This window comes from Saccopteryx bilineata, chromosome 8 (genome assembly GCF_036850765.1).
Source record: "Saccopteryx bilineata isolate mSacBil1 chromosome 8, mSacBil1_pri_phased_curated, whole genome shotgun sequence".
NCBI lineage: Eukaryota > Metazoa > Chordata > Mammalia > Chiroptera > Emballonuridae > Saccopteryx > Saccopteryx bilineata.
The window spans coordinates 98,716,891-98,726,877 of NC_089497.1; the positions used below are offsets into that span (position 1 = coordinate 98,716,891).

The 9,987-nt window shown below is 37.4% G+C and overlaps 1 non-coding gene across 1 annotated transcript; it reads right to left on the minus strand.

The window, feature by feature from the left end:
* Nucleotides 1-9,278: 9,278 nt before the first annotated feature.
* On the minus strand, nucleotides 9,279-9,385 carry LOC136312336 (U6 spliceosomal RNA). Its single transcript, XR_010726935.1, has one exon. It is a non-coding gene; the product is annotated as a U6 spliceosomal RNA (small nuclear RNA).
* Between the last annotated feature and the right edge of the window lie 602 nt (nucleotides 9,386-9,987).

The following is a 9,987-nucleotide window of genomic DNA, read 5'->3' on the forward strand; positions in this document are numbered from 1 at the left end:
TCATTATATTTTCTTACAATATTTTGTATTTCTGTTGTGTCAGTGGTTATTTCTCCACTCTTGTTCCGAATTTTATTTATTTGAGTCCTCTCTCTTTTTTTCTTGGTGAGTCTTGTTAAAGGTTCATCGATCTTGTTTACCTTTTCAAAGAACCAGCTCCTGGTTTCATTGATCCTCTGTATTGTTTCTTTAGCCTCTATGTCATTTATTTTTGCTCTGATCTTTATTATTTCCTCCCTTCTACTAGCTCTGGGCTTTACTTGCTGTTCTTTTTTCTAGTTCTTTTAGATGCAGGGTTAAGTTGTTTATTTGAGCTTTTTTTTAGCTTCTTGAGGTATGCCTGTAATGCTATAAACTTTCCTCTCAGGACTGCTTTTGCTGTGTCCCATAAATTTTGAGTTGATGTATGCTCATTATCGTTTGTTTCTAGGAATTCTTTAATTTTTTCTTTGATCTCAATGTTAACCCATTCATTGTTTAATAATGTGCTATTTAATTTTCAAGTGTTTGAATGTTTTTCAATTTTTCTATTGTGATTGATTTCTAGTTTAATGCCATTGTGATCAGAGAAAGTGCTCAATATGATTTCAATCTTCTTAAATTTGTTGTGCCCTAACATGTGGTCTATTCTAGAGAATGTACCATGAGCGCTTGAAAAGAATGTATATTCTGCTGTTTTAGGGTGAAAGGTTCTGAAGATATCTATTAAATCGAGTTGATCTAATATGTCCTTTAAGTCTGCTGATTCTTTGTTAATTTTCTTTCTTGTGGATCTGTGTAATGGTGTTAATGGGGTATTGAAATCCCCTACTATTATAATATTGCTGTTGATCTCGCCCATTAAGTCCATCAAAGTCTGCTTTATATATTTAGGTGCTTCTATATTAGGTGCATAGATATTTATAATGGTTATATCTTCCTTTTGGATTGCTCCTTTTATCATTATGTAGTGACCTTCTTTATCTCTATCTATGGTCTTTGTTTTAAAGTCCATTTTGTCTGATATAAGTATTGCTACCCCAGCTTTTTTTTCATTTCCATTTGCGTGAAATATTTTTTCCATCCTTTTATCTTCAGTCTGTGTGCATCTTTTGATTTACAGTGTGTCTTTTGTAGACAGCATATGTATGGGTCCTGTTTTCTTATCCACGCAGCTACCCTGTGTCTCTTGATCGGATCATTTAATCCATTAACATTTAAGGTTATTACTGATGTGTAATTGTTTATTGCCATTTTTTCTTTGAAACTGTATTCCTCTTTTGCTTTATTCTTTTTTTCCTTTGATCTGTTTACAACATGTCCCTTAGTATTTCTTGCAGCCTTGGTTTGGTTGCAGTGAATTTCTTGAGTTTTTTTTTATCTGTAAAGCTTTTTATTTCTCCTTCAGTTTTAAATGATAACCTTGCTGGATAAAGTAGTCTTTGTTTTAGGTTCTTGTTCTGCATTACTTTGAATATTTCTTGCCATTCCCTTCTGGCCTCAAGTGTTTCTGTTGAGAAGTCAGAAGTCATCCTTATGGGGGCTCCTTTGAGGTGATAGTCTTTTTTTCTCTAGCAGCATTTAATATTTTCTCTTTATCATTTAGCTTTGGTATTTTAATTATGATGTGTCTTTGTGTTGGTTTCTTTGGGTTTCTCCTTAATGGAGTTCTCTGTGCTTCCTGAACATGTGTAATGTTTTCCTGCCTTAATTGGGGAAGTTTTCTGCTATAATATGTTTTAACAAAGTCTCTATCCCTTGTTCTTTCTCTTCTTCTTCAGGAACCCCTATGATGTGGATGTTATTTCTCTTCATGTTGTCACAGAGCTCTCTTAGGGGTTCCTCAGACCTTTTGAGTCTCTTTTCTTTTTTCTGCTCTGCTTCCGTGCCTTTATTTATTGTGTCCTCTAACTCACTGATTCGATTCTCTGCTTCATCCATCCTGCTTTTAATTCCTTCCATTGTGTTCTTTATTTCAGATATTGTATTTGTCATTTCTGTCTGATTCTTTTTTATTATTTCAATGTCCTTTTTTATATTTGTTATCTCTTTATTTAGGTTTTCATAATGGCCATCTATGGTTGTTCTAATATCTTTGAGCATCCTAACAATTGTTATCTTAAACTCTGCATCTGGTAATTTGGTAATATCTGATTCACTTAGGTCCTTTTCTGGGGATTTCTCTTAGTTTATTTGTGTTGTATTTCTCTGCATCCACATTTTCTCTTCACGGGAGTGGCTGTGATCACGTGCTCGGGTGCACAAGGGTTGGTGGCCTTGGCCTTTGCCTTGCCCCCATGTGTGACGTTATGCTTGGTCCTGAGGGCACTGGCGAGCACCTTTGCTCAGCTGTGCATCCCCGCCTGTTTCCGAGCTTTCGCCCTGCCTTTGCAGGATGATCCCACTCAAGGAACAGCTGCTAGCCTTGGCTCTACCGCCGGGCAGGGCTGCGTGCCCAAGCTCAGCTCTGTAGCGGAACTCCGCCTCTTCTAGGCTTTTGGCTCCACCCCCGCGGTAGGAGCTGGCTACCAAGTCAGATCGCAAGCCTGGCTTGCACGGGCAGGGCAGGGCTGTGCTCCTCTGCCCTTGTTCCGGGGCTGGTTTCTACCCTTTCCGGGGTTCTCGCCCTTCTCCCGGAGGCTGGATTACAGGCTGCCGGCAGCTGAGCTTGACCGCTTTTGCATGCCCCCTTCTCCCCAGCCAGGCAAGATTGAGCTCACACCTGAGCCCAGTGGTGGCCAGCCGGCTTCCGCTCCTGCCAGCAGAAATGCGCTTTTGTCTTCCGCTGCCGCCCGCTCTCCGGTGCGCCCTGAGCTGCGTGGGTGGGGGCGTTGCAGCTCGGACCCTAAGACTCGCTGTAGACCCGAAAGCTCCCTCCTTCTATGCGACTCTGCTCTGAATGCTGCGGGGGAGCTTGTTTGGCTTCTCTCCTGCTTCCCTTTGCTGGTATTGCTGTTTCCGGGGGAAATATTCACTTCAGCTTTGGGGAGTGACTCATCCCAGGGGTTAGAGTGGCTATCTCCCAAAATGTTTCTCCCTATGCCTCCTAGATTGCACTCTCTTCCTGTTACTGTGGTCTTCTTCTCTCTCCCCCCGTCCCCAGGAGCCCCAGGTGATTGTTTTTGAGAGAGATGTTCTGTGCAGTCCCTTTAAGAAGGATCCTGGGTCTGAGAAATCAGACTCTCTCACAAACAGTATCCTGACTTGTTTCCAGCTAAATACTGTCCTTACGCCTCTTCTGGGCTCTTGGGCTGCAGGCTGGGGCTTTGTTCCTGGGGCTTTGGAACCTTTCCCCTCTGCTAAACTCACTTCCCGCCACGCGAGTCTTTCTCCCTGCTGCCATTTGCTCCGAGGAGCTGGGCAGCCCTCTCCGCGTTTCTGCGTTTCCCTTTTTCTACCAGTCTCTGTGTGGCTTCTTCAGCGTTCCTTGGATGAAGAGCATGTCATTGGTTCTTATGGCTATTATTCCATTGTATGTATTATGTACCACATCTTTATCCAGTCCTTTATCAAAGAACACTTTGGTTGTTTCCATGTCTTGGCCACTGTGAATAATGCTATGATGAACATGAGGGTGCATGTGTCTTTGCATATCTATGTTTTTGAGGTATTTTTTTTTGGTAGATAACCCAGTAGAGGGATTATTGGGTAATATGGTAGTTCTGTTCTTAATTTTTTGAAGAACCACCATACTTTCTTCCATAATGGCTGTACCAGTTTACATTTCCACCAACAGTGAATGAGGATTCCTTTTTCTCCACAGCCTTTCCAATACTTATTATTCCCTATATTGTTGATAACAGCCAATCTAACAGATGTGAGATAGTATCTCATTGTAGCCCTGATTAGCATTTCTCAATAGCTAGTGGAATGAACATCTTTTTATATATCTGTTGGCCATTTATATGTCTTCTTGTGAGAAGTGTTTGTTCAAATCTGCTCTCCGTTTTTTAATTGGGTTGTTTACTTGTTTGTTGCTGAGTTTTGTGAGTTCTTTATATATTTTTGGATATTAACCCCTTATCAGAGCTGTTGTTTGCAAATATCATTCCTCATTTAGTTGGCTATTTGTTTTGTTGTCAGTTTCTTTTGCTGTACAGAAGCTTTTTAGTTTGATGTAGTCTCATTCATTTATTTTTTGCTTTATTTCCCTTGCCTTTGGGATCACATTCATAAATATTCTCTATGGCCAAGATCCATGTGTTTAGTACCTCTGTTTTCGTATTGTAATTTATTGCTTCAGATCTTGCATTTAGGTCTTGATCCATTCTGAATTACTTTTTGTGCAGGGAACAAGATGTAGTCAAAGTTTCATTCTTCTGTGTGTGGCTTTTCAATTTTCCTAGCACCATTTATTGAAGAGGCTTTTCTCCATTGTGTGTTTTTGATTCCTTTGTCAAAGATTATTTGTCCATGTATATGTGGTTTTATTTCTGGGCTCTCAATTCTGTTTCATTGGTTTGTACGTCTGCTTTTCTGCCGCTATCATGCTATTTTGATTATCTTGGCTCTGCAGTATAATTTGAAGTCAGGTAGTGTGATACCTTCAGCTTCATTTTTTTCTCAGGATTGCTTTGGTTATTCAGGTTTTTTTTATTTTAATAATTTTATTTTTAATGGGGTGACATCAATAAATCAGGATACATATATTCAAAGATAACAACTCCAGGTTATCTTGTCGTTCTCTTATGTTGCATACCCATCACCCAAAGTCAGATTGTTCTCTGTCACCTTTTATCTAGTTTTCTTTGTGCCTCTCCCCCTCCCCCTCCCCCTCTCCCTCTCCCCCCTCTCCCCGTAACCACCACATTCTTATCAATGTCTCTTAGTTTCACTTTTATGTCCCACCTACGTATGGAACAATGCAGTTCCTGGTTTTTTCTGATTTACTTATTTCACTTCATATCATGTTATCAAGATCCCACCATTTTGCTGTAAATGATCCGATGTCATCATTTCTTATGGCTGAGTAGGATTCCATAGTGTATATGTGCCACATCTTCTTTATCCAGTCATCTATTGACGGGCTTTTTGGTTGTTTCCATGTCCTGGCCACTGTGAACACTGCTGCAATGAACATGGGGCTGCATGTGTCTTTACATATCAATGTTTCTGAGTTTTGGGGGTATATACCCAGTAGAGGGATTGGGGGTCGTAAGGTAATTCTATTTTCAGTTTTTGAGGAACCACCATATTTTCTTCCATAATGGTTGTACTACTTTACAGTCCCACCAACAGTGTATGAGGGTTCCTTTTTCTCCACAGCCTCTCCAACATTTGCTATTACCTGTCTTGTTGATAATAGCTAATCTAACAGGTGTGAGGTGGTATCTCATTGCAGTTTTGATTTGCATTTCTCTAATAACTAAAGAAGATGAGCATCTTTTCATATATCTGTTGGCCATTTGTATTTCTTCCTGGGAGAAGTGTCTGCTCATGTCCTCTTCCCATTTTTTTTATTGGATTCTTTGTTTGTTTTTGAGTTTTATGAGTTCTTTGTATATTTTGGATATTAGGCCCTTATCTGAGCTGTTGTTTGAAAATGTCATTTCCCATTTAGTTGGCTGTCTGTTTATTTTGTTATCAGTTTCTCTTGCTGAGCAAAAACTTCTTAGTCTGATGTAGTCCCATTCATTAATTTTTGCCTTCACTTCTCTTGCCATTGGAGTCAAATTCATAAAATGCTCTTTAAAACCCAGGTCCATGAGTTGAGTACCTATGTCTTCTTCTATGCACTTAATTGTTTCAGGTCTTATGTTTAGATCTTTGATCCATTTTGAGATAATTTTAGTACAGAGGGACAGACTGTAGTCCAGTTTCATTCTTTTGCATGTGGCTTTCCAGTTTGCCCAGCACTATTTGTTGAAGAGGCTTTCTTTTCTCCATTGTGTTTTCTTGGCCCCTTTATCAAAAATTATTTGACTATATATATGTGGTTTTATTTCTGGGTTTTCTATTCTGTTCCATTGGTCTGAGTGTCTATTTTTCTGCCAATACCATGCTGTTTTGATTGTCATGGCCCTATAATATAGTTTCAAGTCAGGTATTGTAATGCCCCCAGCTTCATTCTTTTTCTTTAGAATTGCTTTGGCTATTCGGGGTTTTTTATACTTCCATATAAATCTGATGATTTTTTGCTCCATTTCTTTAAAAAATGTCATTGGAATTTTGATGGGAATTGCATTAAATTTGTATATTGCTTTGGGTAATATGGCCATCTTGATTATATTTATTCTTCCTATCCAAGAACAAGGTATATTCTTCCATCTCATTATATCTTTTTCGCTTTCCCTTAATAATGGTTTATAGTTTTCATTATATATGTCCTTTACATTCTTTGTTATGTTTATTCCTAAGTATTTTATTTTTTTTTGTTGCAATCGTGAAGGGGATTGTTCTTTTGAGTTCATTCTCAAATGTTTCATTGTTGTCATATAGAAAGGCTATTGACTTTTGTATGTTAATTTTGTATCCTGCGACCTTACTGTATTGGCTTATTGTTTCTAGTAGTCTTTTTGTGGATTCTTTGGGATTTTCGATGTATAGGATCATATCATCAGCAAAAAGTGATAACTTTACTTCCTCTTTTCCGATATGGATGCCTTTTATTTCTTTGTCTTGTCTGATTGCTCTGGCTAGAACCTCTAGTACCACATTAAATATGAGTGGAGAGAGTGGACAACCCTGTCTTGTTCCTGATTTAAGGGGGAAAGCCTTCAGTTTGGTGCCATTTAATATGATGTTAGCTGATGGTTTATCATATATGGCCTTTATCATGTTGAGATATTTTCCTTCTATACCCATTTTGTTGAGAGTCTTAAACATAAAATTGTATTGTATTTTATCGAAAGTCTTTTCTGCATCTATTGATAAGATCATGTGGTTTTTGTTCTTTGTTTTGTTGATATGGTGTATTACGTTAACCGTTTTACATATGTTGAACCATCCTTGAGATTCTGGGATGAATCCCACTTGATCATGATGTATTATTTTTTTAATATGTTGTTGTATTCGGTTTGCCAGTATTTTGTTTAGTATTTTAGCATCTGTATTCATTAGAGATATTGGTCTGTAGTTTTCTTTTTTTGTGCAGTCGTTGCCTGGTTTTGGTATAAGGGTTATGTTGGCCTCATAAAATGCGTTTGGAAGTATTGCTTCTTCTTCAATTTTTTGGAAGACTTTGAGTAGAATAGGAACCAAGTCTTCTTTGAAGGTTTGATAAAATTCACTGGTATAGCCATCCGCACCTTGACTTTTATTTTTGGGGAGGTTTTTAATGGTTTTTTCTATTTCTTCTCTACTAATAGGCCTGTTTAGGCTTTCTGTTTCTTCTTGACTCAGTCTAGGATGGTTGTATTATTCTAGGAATTTATCCATTTCTTCTAGGTTGTTGAATTTAGTGGCATAAAGTTTGTCATAGTGTTCTACAATAATTCTTTGTATATCTGTGGTGTCTGTGGTGATTTCTCCTCTTTCATTTTGAATTTTGTTTATATGAGTTCTTTCTCTTTTTTCCTTGGTAAGTCTTTCCAAGGGTTTGTCAATTTTGTTGATCTTTTCAAAGAACCAGCTCCTTGTTCTATTAATTTTTTCTATAGTTTTTCTGTTCTCTATTTTATTTATTTCTGCTCTGATTTTTATTTTCTTTTTTCTTCGGCTGGTTTTGGGTTGTCTTTGTTCTTCTTTTTCTAGTTCCTTAAGGTGTGAAGTTAAGAGGTTCACTTGGGCTCTCTCTTGTTTGTTCATATATGCCTGAAGTGATATGAACTTTCCTCTTATCACTGCTTTTGCTGCATCCCAGAGATTCTGATATGTAGTATTGTCATTTTCATTAGTCTGTATATATCTTTTGATCTCTGCACTTATTTCTTCTTTGACCTATTCATTTTTTAAAAGTATGTTGTTTAGTTTCCACATTTTTGTGGGATTTTTTTCCTCTTTTTTGCAGTTGAATTCTAGTTTCAAGGCTTTCTGATCAGAAAATATGCTTGGTACAACTTCGATTTTTCTGAATTTGTTGATGTTGTCTTTGTGGCCCAACATATGGTCAATTCTTGAGAATGTTCCATGTACACTAGAGAAAAATGTATACTCTGTCGCTTTGGGATGAAGTGTCCTGTAGATGTCTATCATATCCAGGTGTTCTAGTATTTCGTTTCAGGTCACTATATCTTTATTGATTCTCTGTTTGGATGACCGATCTAGAGCCGTCAGCAGTGTATTGAGGTCTCCAAGTATGATTGTATTTTTGTCAGTTTTTGTTTTAAGGTCAATAAGTAGCTGTCTTATATATTTTGGTGCTCCTTGGTTTGGTGCATGTATATTAAGGGTTGTTATGTCTTCTTGATTCAACTTCCCCTTAATCATTATGAAATGACCATTTTTGTCTCTGAGTACTTTTTCTGTCTTGTAGTCAGCATTATTAGATATGAGTATTGCTACACCTGCTTTTTTTGGGTTTTGTTTGCTTGGAGTATTGTTTTCCAGCCTTTCACTTTGAATTTGTTTTTATCCTTGTTGCTTAGATGTGTTTCTTGTAGGCAGCATATAGTTGGATTTTCTTTTTTAATCCATTCTGCTACTCTGTGTCTTTTTATTGGTAAGTTTAATCCATTTACATTTAGTGTAATTATTGACACTTGTGGGTTCCCTACTGCCATTTTATAAATTGCTTTCTGTTAGTTTTGTATCTTGTTTGATTCTTCTCTTTTGTTTTTCTATCATTTGTTTTTGTTTGTTTGTGTTCCATACTTCTTTCCTCTGTTGCTACCTTTTTTAAGTCAAGTGTTTTTGTGGTGGTTTTTTCATGGGTGGTTACCATTAAGTAATGAAAAGGGTACCTACCATATTCATTGTAGTACCCTATCTTATGAGTATTTCTGCACTTCATCGTCCTTTGCTACTGTTAATCTCCACCCTCTCCCCCTTTTTTTCCTTTGTTGTCACAGTTTAAGTTAGGTTTTATTGTGTTCTTGGTGGAGGTGTTACTTGTGATGTTGTTTTCTTTTGTTCTTTGAATCTGGTTGGAAAACCCCCTTTAGTATTTCCTGGAGTGAGGGCTTTCTGCTGATAAATTCTCTCATCTTTTCTGTATTTGTGAATGTTTTTATATCTCCTTCGTACTTGAAGGATAGCTTTGATGGGTATAGTATTCTTGGCTGAAAGTTCCTCTCTTTCAGGGCTTTAAATATTGGGGTCCACTCTCTTCTAGCTTGTAGAGTTTCTGCTGAGAAATCTGATGATAATCTAATAGGCCTTCCTTTATATGTTGTACTCTTCTTTTCCCTGGCTGCCTTGAGAAAAATATGGAACGCTTCACAAATTTGCGTGTTATCCTTGCGCAGGGGCCATGCTAATCTTCTCTGTATCATTCCAATTTTAGTATATGTGCTGCCAAAGCGAGCACTGTAGTAGCTATTCTTAACACACCATCTAAATGTAAATCATTCAGTCTTGATCTTGTACTTTTATTTAGATTCATTAAAGAAAAAGGTTGTTCACAAATATAAGTTAAGCTGAAGATTACTGAAGATATTGTATAATGATTTAAAAGTACCACTTATTTCATTTCCATAGTGCGTCATGCAGAGAATATTAAAAATTTAATTGTAGGCTGCATAAACTCATTACATGGGCCGGGGCCCACAGGCCGTATGTTGGCCATGGCTGCTCTATCTAAAGCCATCAATGGTTTGTTGAGATCCCCAAGTATGATTGTGTTTCTATCTATTATTTTTAGATCAGTTAGTAGATATCTTATATATTTTGGTGCTACCTGGTTCGGTGCATATATTTTAAGAAGTGTTATGTCTTCTTGATATAATGTTCCCTTTTTCATTATGAAATGTCCATCTTTGTCTCTTGTTACCTTTGTTGTTTTGAAGTAAGCATTGTCAAATATTATCTGCTTTTCTTTGGGTATTATTTGCTTGGAGAATCATTTTCCAACCTTTCACTTTGAGTCTACTTTTGTCCTTGCAGCTTAGATGTGTCTCTTGAAGGTAGCAT